The 16,806-nt window shown below is 43.9% G+C and overlaps 1 non-coding gene across 1 annotated transcript; it reads left to right on the top strand.

Annotated features, from left to right (window-relative positions):
• The first annotated feature begins 9,051 nt into the window (after nucleotides 1–9,051).
• On the top strand, nucleotides 9,052–9,124 carry TRNAW-CCA (transfer RNA tryptophan (anticodon CCA)). The gene has a single exon. It is a non-coding gene; the product is annotated as a tRNA-Trp (tRNA).
• Nucleotides 9,125–16,806: the final 7,682 nt, after the last annotated feature.

Genomic DNA, 16,806 nt, shown 5'->3' with positions numbered 1-16,806 from the left:
TTAGAAGACCTCCCCCACCCGTGGCCCCGATTCCACAGTGACCTGAGGTAGAGAATGAAGAATACAGATAAATACACCAGAGAAAGTGCTTTTGTTTTCAGGCACAGGACACTGGTAGTTCTAAATGGATGACTGGGACATGAAATAATCAGAATAACACAAGGAATCTCTGGTAGAAGTGACTCCAAGTGACTGCCTTGTTTTCTGTTAGCACCAGTGAAACTTGCATGGTGCAGACGAAAAAATGCAATTGGATGGGGAGTCAAGGGCAATGGGCTCTAATCGTTGCTTTGCCACAAATAGTCATGTGACCTTGGGCAAGTCACTTGCTCTTTCTGGAAAGGCTTCATATTTCTCCTCTGTAAAATGAAGCAGTTGAACTAGATTGGTGCTTCCCGTTCTGGGACACACGAAACACCAGTGGTACGCAACATGGTTTAGGTAATTTTGTTATGTATTTACTTTAATATTTACCTGGGAAATATGCTACGTATATCAACCCCATGATTTCATGGATGTTACTGCTTTTAAAAGAGGCTAAAAATATTTAAGTGTAGAAAGAACATGCAAAAGTAGATGTTAACATGTTATATTAGACACTGGTCTGATTTCCTAAGGTGTGTATCCCAGCTGATGACCTTGACTGTGTGCATTAATCATGTTTTTTTCTACATTGTATGATGCTTTGACATCTTGGGGCCTCACAGAGCCAGGAAGGGAGGGACTGCCCCTACAGGGCTAGCAAATTCCTAGAGAGAGCAAACTACTTGCCTGAGGGCACACCTTTGATAAGCAAACAACAAATACTGAGTCCAAACTCCCCATTTGTTTCCTTTTGTTAGCCTCCTGTAGGCTGGGACACTATCCCCCTCCCACCCCCCACCACCCTAAATCACCCCAGGGCCAGGTACTGGACCAGTAGGGACCCCCCCTATAGCCCAGAGTCCACTGAAATTATTCAAACTATCCAATCCTAAACCTGCTTGGCTCGCCTACCCTGACCTGCCCATTCCTTCTTGAGAAAACCACAAGCAAAGGCTCTGGACCCTCTTGCCCTACATTCCGCCTCCTGACCCACCCTGGTGCTTCCCTGTATAGCACTGCATGGTGTGGTATGTCCCTTCTTTGGGAATTGTGAGCAATAAACTACCTTCCCCCCCCCCCCCCCCCCCGGTATGCGGGCCTCTCACTGTTGTGGCCTTTCCCGTTGCGGAGGTAAGCGCAGGCTCAGCGGCCATGGCTCATGGGCCCAGCCGCTCCGCGGCATGTGGGATCTTCCCGGACCAGGACACGAACCTGTGTTTCCTGCATCGGCAGGCGGACTCTCAACCACTGCGCCACCAGGGAAGCCCTAAAGTATCTTTTTAATGGCATTTTCCTCCTGATCTGTTGGCCTCACCATGCCTGAATAAAAACAATATTCCAGTATGTTTGGAAACAAGATAGAAGGACACCTTTGGTTTACTCTAGTTGAGAAAAACTTTCACTTCATCACCCTGCATGCTGGCTCTTTCTCTGTCTTAAAAATTGTCCTATTACAGCAAGTAGGGTGGTTGCCAGGGGTGGAGGGGAGGAGGAAAAGGGGAATGACTGCTAATGGGTACTGGCATTCTTCTGGGTTGATGAATGTTGTGGAATTAGATAGCACTGATGGTTGCACAACTTTGAAAACGTACTAAAAAACACTGAACTGTACACGTTAGCAGGGGTAATTTTATGGTACGTGAATTATAGCTCAATTTTAACAAATTTTCCTCTTGACATTTCCTCTCCTCCTGTCAAACTCCTACTTGTCCTGCAAGATTCACTTTAGATGCCTTTTCCTCTCCCAAAGCTTTTTTTTTTTTTAAATAAATTTATTTATTTTTATTTTTTGGCTGTGTTGGGTCTTTGTTGCTGCAGGCGGGCTTTCTCTAGTTGTGGTGAGCGGGGGCTACTCTTTGTTGCAGTGTGGGGGCTTCTCACTGTGGTGGCTTCTCTTGTTGCGGAGCACAGGCTCTAGGTGTGCGGGCTCAGTAGTTGTGGCATGCGGGCTCAGGAGTTGTGGCACGCGGGCTCAGTAGCTGTGGCGCACAGGCTGAGTTGCTCCACAGCATGTGGGATCCTCCCAGACCAGGTCTCGAACCTGTGTCCCCTGCATTGGCAGGCGGATTCTTAACCACTGTACCACCAGGGAAGCCCTCCCCCAAAGCTTTTATTAATACATGAATTCCCTATAGTCACTGTAGTTCTTCCTGATGTGATTTAAATACTGGTTTAAATAGGGGTACGGGGTTAAGAAAAAGAAACCCTTTGGGAGACCCGGCTCTACTGTCCGTGAAACTTGCCATTTAACACTTTCTTCCCTTCCCTTCCTTCTCCCCTTGATCTGAGCATTGGTAGGCAAACCCTAGTTTGACTTCAGTAAAACAGAATCCCAAATGTGTGATTTTTTTTTTTTTTTTTTGCTGTGACTTTCCCCACAGTTTTCCCTGGAGCTTTTCAATTAAAAAGAGAGAGAGAGAGAGAGAGAGAGAGAGAGAGAGAAAGAGAGAGAGAGAGAGAGAGAGAGAGAGAAGGGACACTTTGTTTTACAGTTGGAGGCACTGCATTTCAGAGATTGGGGACAGATGAGTTTGGCAGTTAAGTGTAGTCCAAGTCTTATCTTTTCTATTAACTTAGGCTGGAAAACATGACTTTTTCTCATCAAAGCCTGTAACTTTGAGAAAAGTCTGAATCCACAAATGCCCACTTTGAAGGGCCATGATTTAATAAAATTTCAACAGATGTTGACTCTTTAAAAGATTAACTGAGAGCTTTGATAGCTGGTTTTGGCAGCCTGTTCCTTGGTTGCTGGGGAAGGGAAAACCAAGCCTACTACTTCTACTTATCTGTCCATATCTTGTCTGTGCTAACTGTCAGTTATCTTTTTCTTTGAAAGGGTACAGTAACCCCATTCATGAAAGAAGTTCCTAGAAACAGTGATTATCTGTTATGGTGTATCTAAGATAAGACAGGACTCTCCCTAACCTCCTTTACTCCGGTAAAGAAAGCCCCAGCCAAACCTTGATCACCTTGAAGAACACCTGGTTAATTGAAGGGGGGACTGTTTATTAGTCAGACGGTGGGTGGAATGGAAGGAGTTAAGAAGTAGGCCAGGGTATTTACTCTTCCTTTCAGGCTAGGAAGAGTCTAGTGCTTCTCAAACCGTAAAGGATACACAAATCACCTGGACACCTCGTTAAAATGCAGATTCCAGTTCAGCAGAACGGAGTGGAGCCTGAGATCCTGCATTTCTAACAAGTTGCCACTTGATGTTGACACTGCTGGTCTAGAGACCACGCTGAGTAACAAGGAATATCTCTGATTTCCTAAGCATCTTGAAAACCAAGATTCAAAAGAAGTTTCCGAAAGTTGAAACTTTGGGATTCTTTTTTGCTAGTCCTAGTTAAACTAACAGTGGCAATAATGATCACAACGACAATGATCACTGACACTGATGGAGAGCTTAGTATACACGGGGCAAGCCTAGCCTACCTATAACTGTTACCATCTTAGAAAAGGACCACCTGGGGTGTGGAGACACCAAAGAAGTTGCCAGAGCTCACTTTGCTAGCAAGTTGCAGAGCAGTAGCTCACACACTATCTGGCTTTACAGGTGGGCTCTTAAACTGACTGTCTCTCACCTTCCATTGTCTTATTTTAGGTTCAGTGAAGCCGAGCATGTAAAGCTTGGCCTTTGTTTTCAAAAAGGAGCATTTTCCTTGTGCTGCAGGACTAAGTCACTGGTGCAAAGTTATCCATGAAATCAGATGGAAAGTACAGGCAGACATAGGCAAAAACTCAACCAATAATGGCTTGCAGGCTTAGGCTGCACTGATAGCAAAAAGTTTCACCCAGTGACTTACTTTTTACCCTGCAAAGCAGATACTAGATTAGGAGACTGCTGCCACCATATATGAGACTTATTCAAAATGGGTGAAGAGGTAAGAAAAATGTATCATATATTTTTACACCAAAATTATGTTATCCTCCTTGAAATAAAAAGAAAATGCTTGGAAAGGATACCAAAAGTATAATGGATAAAAGAAAACATTTCATAAATTGGACTTCATCAAAATTAAAAATGTATATACTTCAAACTATTTGCAAATGATGCAACCAACAAGGGCTTAATTTCCAAAATGTACAGCTCCTACAACTCAGTAACAAAAAAAAACAAACGATCCAGTCGAAAAATGGGCAGAGGACCTAAATAAACATCTCTCCAAAGAAGAAATACAAATGGCCAACAGGCACATGAAAAGATGCTCAATGTCGCTAATTATTAGAGAAATGCAAATCAAAACTACAATGAGGTACCACCTCACAGTGGTCAGAATGGCCATGATTAAAAAGTCTACAAATAATAAGTGTTGGAGCGGGTATGGAGAAAAGGGAACTCATTTACACTTGGTGGGAATGTAGATTAGTGCAGCCACTATGGAAAACAGTACAGAGGTTCCTCAAAAAAACTAAAAATAGAGTTGCCATATGATCCAGCAATCCCACTCCTGGGCATATACCCAGACAAAACTGTCATTTGAAAAGATACATGCACCCCAATGTTCATAGCAGAACTATTTACAATAGCCAAGACATGGAAACAACCTAAATGTCCATTGACAGATGAATGGATAAAGAAGATGTGGTACGTATATAAATGGAATATTACTCAGCCATAAAAAGAATGAAATGACATTTGTAGCAACATGGAAGGGCCTAGAGTTTATCATACTAAGCAAAGTAAGTCAGAAAGAGAAAGACAAATATCATAAGATATCACTTATATGTGGAAAATAAAATATGACACAAATGAACATATCTAAGAAACAGAAACATACCACATGCATAGAGAACAGACTTGTGGTTGCCAAGGGAGAGGGGAGCGGGTAAGGGAGTTTGGGATTAGCAGATGCAAACTATTACATATAGGTTGGATAAACTATAAGGTCCTACTGTATAGCACAGGGAACTATATTCAATATTCTGGGATAAACTAGAATGGAGAAAATATATGTATAACTGAATCACTTTGCTATAGAGCAGAAATTAATACAACACTGTCAATCAACTATACTTCAGTAAAATATTTTTTAAAATGTATATACCTCAAACAGCACCATTAAGAAAGTGAATAGACAGAGAAAATATGTGCAAATCATCTGTCTGATAAAGAACTTGAATTCTTACAACTCAGTAATAACCCAATTAAATAATGACCAAATGATGTGAATACACATTTCACCAAAGAAGATAAATGGATGACAAGTGCATGAAAAAAAAAATTAGTATATGGTTTTCCCTGGTGGCGCAGTGGTTGAGAGTCCGCCTGCCGATGCAGGGGACACGGGTTCATGCCCCGGTCCGGGAAGATCCCACATGCCGCGGAGCGGCTGGGCCCGTGAGCCATGGCTGCTGAGACTGCGTGTCTGGAGCCTGTGCTCCACAACGGGAGAGGCCACAGCAGTGAGAGGCCCGTGTACCACAAAAAATAAATAAATAAATAAAATAAATTAGTATCATTAGGCATTAGAGAAATGCAAATTAAAACCACAATGAAATACCACTTCACACTCACTAGAGTGGCTGTAATAAAAAAGACACAATGACCAGCGTTGACAAGGACTTGGAGAAATTCCCATGTATTGCAGGTGGGAATGTAAAATGGCTCAATTACTTTGGAAAACAGTATCCTTTAATACCTTTTTAAAATACGATGCATGTGTATTTCTATATGCTTGCAGTTGTTAATTTCCCTGCTCTGCCTTCTTTCTTTCCCATGCTATTTTTAAACAGAATGTATTATGGTGGTTAACTTTGCAATCTAATCCAAAGGTTTCATGGTACTGAGATGGAGTCCCAAAGAACCGGAGGAATGGTCATGATGCAGAAGTCCTGGATTTTGAGCTGGGCATGCGGGAGCTGAAGAGACTATGTGTTGTCTTCCTCTGGGAAGTGGATGAATATGTTCGTGGCTCTGTGGGATTTGGTTGCACAATGGTAGCTGGAAATTTTTTTTAAAAAGTGTGGCAAGGCATATTGGACAGCTAGAGGAGTAAGCCGAAGTAGACACTGTTATTAGTCCAGCAGCTGACTCTCTGTCTGGGGAAATCGCCAATTGTGCGGGCTCCCTCTCCTACAGTGGAAGCCAGAGAGAGATGACAGATCATCCCTCTGGATGCCAGGGTAGAAACACATGAGCCAGGAGCAGCCACTCAGCTACATCTGCCCAGGGCTTTGGATTTTGACTAAGCATCACAACGGGGATATTAACGTTCCTTCATGGCGGCAGCATGTTCATGTTTTGAGGCCCTGGTACTGATGCTACGCGCTCCCGTTTTGCTCCCAGCATTCCCCTCGCTTCTCCTCTGCTTCTTCCAGGTCTCTCCGCGGTGTCATTTAGGGAAGAGGCCACCTCACCTGAAACAGTTCCCTCATCTGCCTGTCATTCTCTGTTCTCTTCTCTATTCTTCTACATGGCACATGGCACATGTACCTAAAATTATGTATTTAGGTTTTTTGGGTTTTTTTTTTTTTTTGCGGTACGCAGGCCTCTCACTGTTGTGGTCTCTCCCGTTGCGGAGCACAGGCTCCGGACGCGCAGGCTCAGCGGCCATGGCTCACGGGCCCAGCCGCTCCGCGGCAGGTGGGATCTTCCCGGACCGGGGCACGAACCCGCGTCCCCTGCATCGGCAGGCGGACTCTCAACCACTGCGCCACCAGGGAAGCCTATGTATTTAGTTTTGATTGTTTATTTTTTCTATTAAAAATGTATTCTCCACGAGGATACAAACATCCTGCCTTGTTCCCTCACTTTATCTCCAGAGCTCAGAACAGTGCCGAGTACATGGAACTGCTCAGTGCACTTTTTTTTTTTTTTTTTTTTGCGGTGTGCGGGCCTCTCACTGTTGTGGCCTCTCCCGTTGCGGAGCACAGGCTCCGGACGCACAGGCCTAGCGGCCATGGCTCACGGGTTTAGTTGCTCCGCGGCATGTGGGATCTTCCCGGACCAGGGCACGAACCCGTGTCTCCTGCATCGGCAAGCGGATTCTCAACCACTGCGCCACCAGGGAAGCCCTCAGTGCACTTTTGTGAAGGGAATAAATAAATGAAAATTAGTCCTGGGCCTGGCAGGCCACTAAAACCCTGTTAAGCTGCACTGAATTAGTATTCGTTCTATATCAGGCTTACTTAGGGGGAAAACTGAGTCTTGAGTGAGTGACAGAAAGGTGAGGGCATGATTTTAGAGTTCACTCCCAGCTGTGACTTGATGTCTATGTCAGGTTATGAAGTTATTTATTTGTGAAGTTATTATGTTATTATCTTACGAAGCATTAACATCTGGCCGCGCAGACTTTAATTTAAAACGGCATCTGCCTGCAGGCCCCGACACAGTATCTGCCAACTTCCGCTCAAATACTTATGAAAACTAAGAAAAAGATAGAAACCAGGCCTGATAGAGGGTCAAATGCCGAATATCAGAGGAATTTTCACCAATCCTAAGTCAAATGGTACCGTATTAAGAAAACAACCTATGGTTCTATGAAAGCATGGAGCCTCCTTCCTCAAAAGAAAGTCAAAAGCACTTCCTTCACAATTAACTGACAAAGGTTAAAAGAGCAAAAGCAAAGTATACACACCTAAAAGGAATTAAAGAGAAAAGCTTAGAAATAAAAGGATGAGTAACATTTTCCATGAAAATGCAAACAAAAAGATCACAGAGGTGGCACAATTATGTTTTGGCAATTTAGAATCTGAGACAAAAATCATTAATGAAACAAAAGAGGCAGTTTTGTCCAGATAAAGTTATGATCCACAGCAAAGACAGAACAGTCAAAAACCTAAATGTATCATTTATCACAGATCCGAAAAAAAGGTGAAATAGGTAGGAGGCAAGGGTGATTTTAAAACACTCTTCACAGACTTTTACAAATCTTGTGGTTAAAAACTATAAATAGGTCCAGGAAGAGAATTTGAACAATAAAGTTAGTAAGAATCAATATGTACATCTGTATACAGAAATGATATCCTTCTCTTGGGTATCCATCAATGTTTATAAAAATTGACTATGTATTGGTACATTGAGAAAACAACTTCCCCAACTGAAAATACAGAGGTCAAATATCCTCCACATAGTGCAATAAGTTTAGAAATGAATAACAAGGCTTCCCAGGTGGTGCAGTGGTTAAGAATCTGCCTTCCACTTCAGGGGACATGGGTTTGAGCCCTGGTCTGGGAAGATCCCACATGCAGTGGGGCAACTAAGTCCGTGCGCCACAACTACTGAGCCTGCGCTCTAGAGCCCACGAGCCACAACTACTGAGCCTGTGCACTGCAACTACTGAAGCCTGTGCGCCTAGAGCTCGTGCTCCGCTACAAGAGAAGCCACCGCAATGAGAAGCCCGCGCATGCAATGAATAGTAGCCCCCGCTCACCGCAACTAGAGAAAAGCCCACACAGCAACAGACCCAACACAGCCAAAAATAAATAAATAAAATAAATAAATTTATAAAAAGAAAAAAGAAATGAATAACAAAAGTGTAAGATAGAAGTCTTAGAAATAATATAACTACTCTCTCTAAAAAATATTGAGGTAAAGGAGAAATGAAGTGTATACTTAATGACAACTTGGAAATTAATGAAAAGAGACTATTTTCAGAAAACCACCAAATTCAAACTCTGACCAAAATCACTGGCTTAAATGTTTTCATTATTAAATAAGAAAGAATAAAAATAAATGAGGTGAGCATTCAACATAAACCTTTATCAAAATGATTAAACATACACATTGAAAATAAAAGGAAAAAAAAATATATCAGAGCAAAAATTCGTGGAACTGAAAAAGAATAACCATACAATTGATAAATAATTCTATGAGCTTAAAAAACAAACAGGTGAAATAGAGAAATCTCAGGACATTTTCACCCAGAAAAAAAGAGAAATTTTAAATGGAGGAGAGTGAGGGAAAATCAGATACCCTTTTCTCTATTAGTATGTTTGAGGATTTCAAGGAAGAGAATGATTGGAACTTCCCTAGTGGTCCAGTGGGTAAGACTCTGTGCTCCAAATGCAGGGGGCCCGGGTTCGATCCCTGGTTGGGGAACTAGATCCCGCATGCGTGCCGCAACTAAGAGTCTGCATGCTGCAACTAAAAGATCCCACATGCTGCAACTAAGAGCCGGTGCAGCCAAAATAAATAAATAAAAATAAATAACTAAATAAATTTTTAAAAAATGAATGATTATCTGAGATACTATAAAACTAACAAATAATTGTGGAAGAAAATAGAACTATGTATCAAAAAATCATCTCTAAAGTAGCTTCTGAGGCCAAACAAGTGAGGTTTTCAAACCTTCAAAAATTAGATAAGTCCTGTGTTGCATACATAAAGTTTTTCAGAGTAAGATATGCTAGGGCTGCCATAATAAAATACTATAGACGGGGTGGCTTCAACAACAGAAATTAATTTTGTCACAGCTCTGGAGGCTGGAAGTCCAAGATCAAGGTGCTGGCAGGTTGGTTTTTGGTGAGGCCTTTCTCCTTAGCTTGCAGATGGCCCCCTTCTTGCTATGTCCTCATGTGGCCTTTTCTGTGTGTGCCACACTCCTGCTGTGTCTTCCTCTTATAAGGACACCAGTCCTCTCAGATGAGCCATGCTCTTATGACTTCCTTTAGCGTTAATTATCTCCTTAAAGGCCCCATCTCCAAACAGTCACATTGTGGGTTACAGATTCAACCTGTGAATTTTTCTGGTGGTGGGGGAAGGGGCACAATTCAATCCATAACAGATATAAACGTGAAAGAAGAAATCTGAAGTTTAAAGGTACATCTTGCAGAGTACCTACAGGTATGGTTATGTCATCAGTAGTTACAATAATAAATATTCTTTAGTACTTTGCAATTTATAAAATGTGCTCATTTATACTATTTCTCAAGTCACTCAAATATCACGTCATCACTGAGGCTTCTCTCAATAGCACCTCCACGTAACACGTGCTATCATGTATGTGTAACAGTTCCTCCAGCCATTGCTCTCTAACTCATTACCTGGCTTTATTTTTCTTTTTAACACTTATCATCATTCGCTACATTTATTTAGTTAGTTAGCTATTGCTTGTCTCCTCCACTAGAAAAGGCTTCCTGAGAGCCTTTGTCTATTTTGTGCACTCTTGTATCCCAGCCCCTAAAACAATGCCTGGCACATAGTAAGTGATCAATAAATTCTTACATGAAAGAGGGAGTTATCATGTGATCACCTCAATTAACCTTGTGTAGGTGTGTTAACAGATGAGGATCCAGAAGCTCCTACAGTCATAGGAGAGGCTTCTGATTTCCCATCCCATACTCTTTCTGGTATCAAAAATCATACTCTTCATGACTCACGTTCTTATCTTAGATGATTAGATACATACGTTTTTTGAGGGCGCAAAGCTTCACTGTGATATAATTCATATACCATATACTTCATCCATTTAAAGTTTACAATTCAATCATTTTTAGTATATTCACAGATTGAGCAATCTTTACCACAATCAATTTTAGAACATTTTATCACCCTGAAAAGAAACCCCAATATAGCCAATATGTTGATTAAACAGCAGTAACAGTGGAGTAATACACAGCCATTAAAAATTACCTACGGGCTTCCCTGGTGGCGCAGTGGTTGAGAATCCACCTGCCGATGCAGGGGACACGGCTTCGTGCACCGGTCCGGGAAGATCCCACATGCCGCGGAGCGGCTGGGCCCGTGAGCCATGGCCGCTGAGCCTGCGCGTCCGGAGCCTGTGCTCCGCAACGGGAGAGGCCACAACAGTGAGAGGCCCGCGTACCACACACACACACACAAAAACAAAAACAAAAACAAAAACAAATGACCTAGATCAGGAATTCTTAACTTTTTCTTGTTCCATGGACCCCTCTGGCAGTCTAGAGAAACCTAATGGATGGTCCCTTCTCAGAATAATGTTTTGAAATGTACAAAACAGAACCCACAGGACTGCAAAGGAAACATTACATGGAAATAAAGTTATCAGAATATAACTTTTCTGGTAATAAGTCAGTAAATATGATTCTTCTTTTTAAAGGTGTAAAGTAAAAAGATCTAGTAGCAGATCTAATAGTTATAATTTTGAGGTCGTGGTAAACAAGATGTTTGTGACAAGCTCTAGACAAATTCACAGGTACTGCTGACATGACTGATTTGTTGCCTATATCAATCATTGAAAGAAAGGTTAAGTTGCCATTAGAACTCGTGAAAATAGAGATGTAATCGTTTTCCCCACCCAAATTCATAAACTCTCAGGTTTAAAACCCGTGAGCTAGCTCATGGGTTCCCCAACTTTTTCTGTAAAGGGCTAAATAGTATTTTAAGCTCGGGGCCGCACTTTCTCAGCCAGTGCGGCAGGAAAGCAGTCATAGACAAGGTGTAAACAAGGGGGTTGGTTGTGTTCCAATAACAATTTATTTACCCAGACAGGCAGAGGACCTGATTCGGCTTCTGGGCCACAGTTTGCTGTCCCCAACCTACAGTACTATTTTCGAACACAAAAAAATGTTCCCGAACTGCTAAGTGAAAAAAAGCCAGTTATAAATAATTACGCAATGTCTCATTATGATAACAAAAGTATATCTTTTGTGCATAGGTATATAAATGCACGAGTCTGCAAGGACCAACTAAAATCAACAATGATTATTTCCAGGTGATAGGAACATGAACAATCTTTATACTTTTCTATACTCCCTCTTTTTTTTTTTTTTTTTTTTTCAATCACTGCAATAGTTTTTTGTTTTTGTTTTTTTGATTTGGCCCCATCCTAAACCTCCTTTTAGGCAGTGCATCTTGGATCACCCTTCCTGCCCTGGGCCATCATCCCTCCCTGAGCCTGACCCACTGCCCCTCCCCCAGGATGGCTTCCTCTGAGGTTCTGAGTCACTCTGAAGCAGCGGCCGCCATGGGGAGATTATAAGAAAGGAGAGCTTGCCTTTTCCCTTTAGTCCCATTTTGCCCTTGATGCTTCCTTCCTTCGTGAGAAGAAACTCATCGGCATTTACACAATCTTTTGAAACAAGTGTAAGTACTGAATTCTATTTTATGCCGTTCAAGACATTGCCCTGAGATCCGTTAGGTTTCTCCAGACCGCCAAAGGGTCCATGGAACAAGAACAAGGGAGTCCGTCTCCTCTAGGGTTCACCCCACAGATCCCGGTTATAACCCTCCTAGAGTGAAACCATCCAAGCTTAGCCTCTCGCTGCAGCACTCTAAGGGGTAAAAGCAAAACCCATATAAAGAGTCCAGCACAGGGCTTCCCTGGTGGCACAGTGGTTGAGAGTCTGCCTGCCGACGCAGGGGACACGGGTTCGTGCCCCGGTCCGGGAAGATCCCACATGCCGTGGAGCGTCTGGGCCCGTGAGCCATGGCCGCTGGGCCTGCGCGTCCGGAGCCCGTGCTCCGCAACGGGAGAGGCCACAGCAGTGAGGGGCCCGCGTACCGCAAATAAATAAATAAATTAAAAAAAAAAAAAAAGAGTCCAGCACAGGACTGGAAACTGGAGATCCTCTGTAAATGTTCACTCCATCCTCCCTTCCATCGATAGGTCAATGTTATCAATATTGGTATTAGAGTCCAGTCTCTTCTCTGAAATCTCCTCACTTCCGGAATGGGTACCTTTGGTTCTTTGACCAGTTCCTCATCTGCATCAGACCCAAGACTCACCTCTGCTGTTCCTCTTAAGCCCTCTGCTTTCCTCCTTGCTGGCAGGACCCTGATGGTGTCAGGTATCGACTTTGCTATGTGTTTCAGGAAGGTGATCCTTCTCCGTCCCCAGGGAGCATAGAGTGCTGATTAGTATAAATCAGTGGTTTTCCAACTGGGACCATTTTGCTGTGTAAGGGACATTTGCCAATTACTGAAAACATTTTTGATTATCAAGACAACGAGGGTACTACTGGCATCTAGTGGGTAGAGGCCAGGGAGTGTGTCTAAATTTCGTATAATATGTAAGACAGCCCCCCAACAGTAAATTCTCTTGTCCAAAGTGTCATTAGTACCACGATTGAGAAATCTTGGTCTGAGCAAATCACGGCAATTCCATTTCCTTTATCAGGTGGTAAAACTGGCCTGTGAGTTCAAGAGGAGGCCTAGGAGAAAAGAACTTTTATCTCTGATATAAAAATAATGCATAAGAGGGCTTCCCTGGTGGCGCAGTGGTTGAGAGCCCGCCTGCCGATGCGGGGGACACGGGTTCGTGCCCCGGTCCGGGAAGATCCCACGTGCCGCGGAGCGGCTGGGCCCGTGAGCCATGGCCGCTGAGCCTGCGCGTCCGGAGCCTGTGCTCCGCAACGGGAGAGGCCACAACAGTGAGAGGCCCGCATACCACACACACACAAAAAATAATGCATGAGAAAGTACTGTCCTTCCTTCTGGTCTCTGGACATTCTCAGGGAAAGACGTGATGATTGGAGCTGCAGAAGCTTTGTATCATTAATACAAAGAGGATGGTAGAGATAAGATGTGAGAAACACCTAGGTGCTCAGTGATCGTGGCATCTTAGAAACAACCCTGAAACCTCAGTAATGGTCCTGAGTTCTTACTGGTGAGATAATTTTATTTTAAAATTTACTCTTAGTTCTTTTTCTGTTACCGGTAGCCTAACACACCCTAATGGATACATCGCCCTACATGGCCTTAAACCCCATCACCGGCCTTCCTGGTAGATAACTCTTTGCTCTGAAGAGAAGTCTGAAGATAAGATCGTACCACATTTGCTGGGCAGCCTCTCCCTGTGTGCCCCTGACACCAGGACCCGGTGGGAAGAACACTTCAGCACTGCAGCCTCGGCCACCCTTCCTGCCAGCTTGCACACCGTATTCTGCAGGCTTTCTCTGCTAGGCTGGATCCTGACTGACGTCAGGCTTTCTCTGCTAGGCTGGATCCTGACTGACGTCAGGCTTTCTCTCCTAGGCTGGATCCTGACTGAGGTGTTATGATTGGCAAGCGAGATGATATCTGTCACCACCAGAGAGAGTGTGAGAAACGGACAGAGGGCAGACACAAGAAACAGAAGGATGTGAAACTGTCGGCTGTTGATCACAGACATACAGAATTTGAAATGTTAGCTGCAGAGTGAAAATTCAGGGTCACCCTGACTCCTCCAGTCCCCCATTTCATAGCTATAGAAGTGCAGACCTAAGAGTCTCGGACTACTCCAGGTCACAGAGGTTTGATGGCAACAGAGCTGAGACTAGGAAGTCAAGTGAGAGGACTGAGCCCCTAATGTGTCTACAGTGTTGTGCTCTGTGTCCTGGTCAACCCCTCCCCCCATCCCCCAGGAGGTGTAAATTAATTCCCAGGCTCTTCTGATAAAGATCTTGCGCTGGAACAACAATAAAGGCAATGAGCTGAGCACCTACTATGTGCCAGCCACGTTGTGTATTTATCTTGAACCTTCACCATCACCCCGAGCGGTGATGGTTTTTCCCATTTTGCAGATAACGCACATTGAAACCTGGAGAGGTTGACCAGCTCGCCTCAGGCCACATAGTCAGATGTCCATGTAACGAAACCCAGGTCAGATGCTAGAGCTCACGCTGATTCCACAACACCTACTGCCTCACCTCCTAAGCATCAGAGCCACCCACCCTCACTAATGACGGGAACAGACCTAAAGTGGGGGCATCTAAGGTAAGATTTTTGTCTTCATAGTCTTTGCCAAATGGATGCTGCTTCTTGGCAGTGACTTTAAGAACAACTTAAAGAGATAGGTTGGGGAAGATAGTTCAGGTGGAATAAAAAACTGCCCCCCGCAGTTAAGCAGAAGCGGGGTTTGGGCAGGGTTGAGGGGGCGTGGTGGAGAGATGGAGATCTTGCTGGCTCCCAGGTCAGATCCCCTGAGAAGTCACCCCATTCTCCCCTCTGAGCTCCCCTCCAGCACGCTACCTGTCAACTGCATGACGGTAAGAGCACAATAGCTATCGTTTCTTGTGTGCTGCCAGTGCCAGGCCTGTGCTATTCATCCGAATCAGGATGAATAAACTACAACCAACTGAGCTTACAGAATTTCCTTTACTCCTCTCAAAAACCTAGTGAGGTCGAGAACTTTCACGCGACCCGGAGACTCAGCAAGGTGAAGACCTTTGCTCAAGGACTTCCCTGGTGGCGCAGGGGTTAAGAATCCGCCTGCCAATGCAGGGAACATGGGTTCGAGCCCTGGTCCGGGAAGATCCCACGTGCAGCGGGGCAACTAAGTCCGTGCGCCACGACTACTGAGCCTGCGCTGTAGAGCCCACGCACCACAACGACTGAAGCCCGCGCGCCTAGAGCCCGTGCTCCGCAACAAGAGAAGCCACTGCAAGGAGAAGCCCGCGCACCGCAATGAAGAGTAGCCCCCACTCACTGCAACTAGAGAAAGCCCATGCACAGCAACGAAGACCCAATGCAGCCTAAATAAATAAAAAAAACATGTTAAAAAAAACCCCCACTTTTGCTCAAGGCAACACAGCTGAGCAGTCATTTCCGTCATGCCTCCGGGTCTCTCTCATGTCCACCATCCCCACCTCAACCCCATCTGCCTGCTTCTGACTCTGTGCCTGTGCTCCAGCTGAGCCGCTGCCCAGAATGCCATCATCACGCCTCCTCCTCACAGTCATATACATCAAGGCTCAGATGAGATCCCCCATCCTGGGGGGGAAACACATCTGTGACCACTTTATTCTACAGAACTTTTTCCCTCCTCTGATGCCTTAAAAAAATTCTCTGAACTTTATGACGAACGTCTTATTACACATAGCTTGATTTATTTAAGTCACTGCTTCACATAAAAAAAACCTACACATGATTTTTAAATACGTCTCAAAATAGCCCCCAGAAGGCCACCACGTGCTAGTTACGCAACTTTGTTCAGTCACTCTCAGAGCCTCAATTTCCTCAGCCGTCCAAATGGGGACAATCTTATCAAGCACTTGATGGCTTGCAGGGTTCTTGTGAGCCCTCAAATATTGTATAGGAAAATGTTTACTGTAATCCTCTAGACCAGGGACTGGGAAGCCAAATGCCTGCAGGAGTTAGGCAGCTAATGTAAAATGAGAGAAGGCCAGAGTGAGGCAATAGGGATTGGTGGGGACTGTGGTACCTGGAAACCACATGTTTCATCGAAAGGGGACAGTCGTTGTCCAGCTCCAGACAAGTGTTGCCATGTAGGAACAAGGAACTGGTGTTGCTGGAGCTTAATTTTTGAAGAGAAATCAGAAATATAAACATTTTATAACATTTCTTCATTTTTGAAACATTGTTTATGCCAAACAAAGCCCAGAGTCTTCATTAAACAAGACTCTCTAGTTAAGCGGGGCTCTTTGTATTCACAGTCCCTATAATTCTTGTTTAATGCAGACTATTGGAGAGTTGACATAATCAGAACACCCAGGGTAGTGGAAATATAAGTGGTGGCATGTAAAATTTCTTGCCTCCTGGAAGAAAGACGAGGGGGATTTAGAGTTGTGTCTAGTAAGCTACGTATTACACTGCAGATCAAATTCACAATGGCAATGATGTGTAATATCATGGCCTAGATCCTTGAGAGGGGCCTGACTTTATTTTTTGAAAGATATTTTACTAGTGAGCAAAAAAAATTGGTTAGTGTGGGGTTAGCAGATGGAATAACTTGAAGTAAGCCATCCAGTATTGCTATCACTACAATCTAACCACCTTATTTTGTGTCAGAGAAAGGGGTAAAATGTAATAATAGGATCATATACCCATCATTTGAATAATTTTGAACCACAGAATGTCCT

This window comes from Kogia breviceps, chromosome 10 (genome assembly GCF_026419965.1).
Source record: "Kogia breviceps isolate mKogBre1 chromosome 10, mKogBre1 haplotype 1, whole genome shotgun sequence".
Lineage (NCBI taxonomy): Eukaryota > Metazoa > Chordata > Mammalia > Artiodactyla > Physeteridae > Kogia > Kogia breviceps.
The sequence above is the reverse complement of the archived record's forward strand: the minus strand, read 5'-3'. Positions and strand labels throughout refer to the sequence as shown.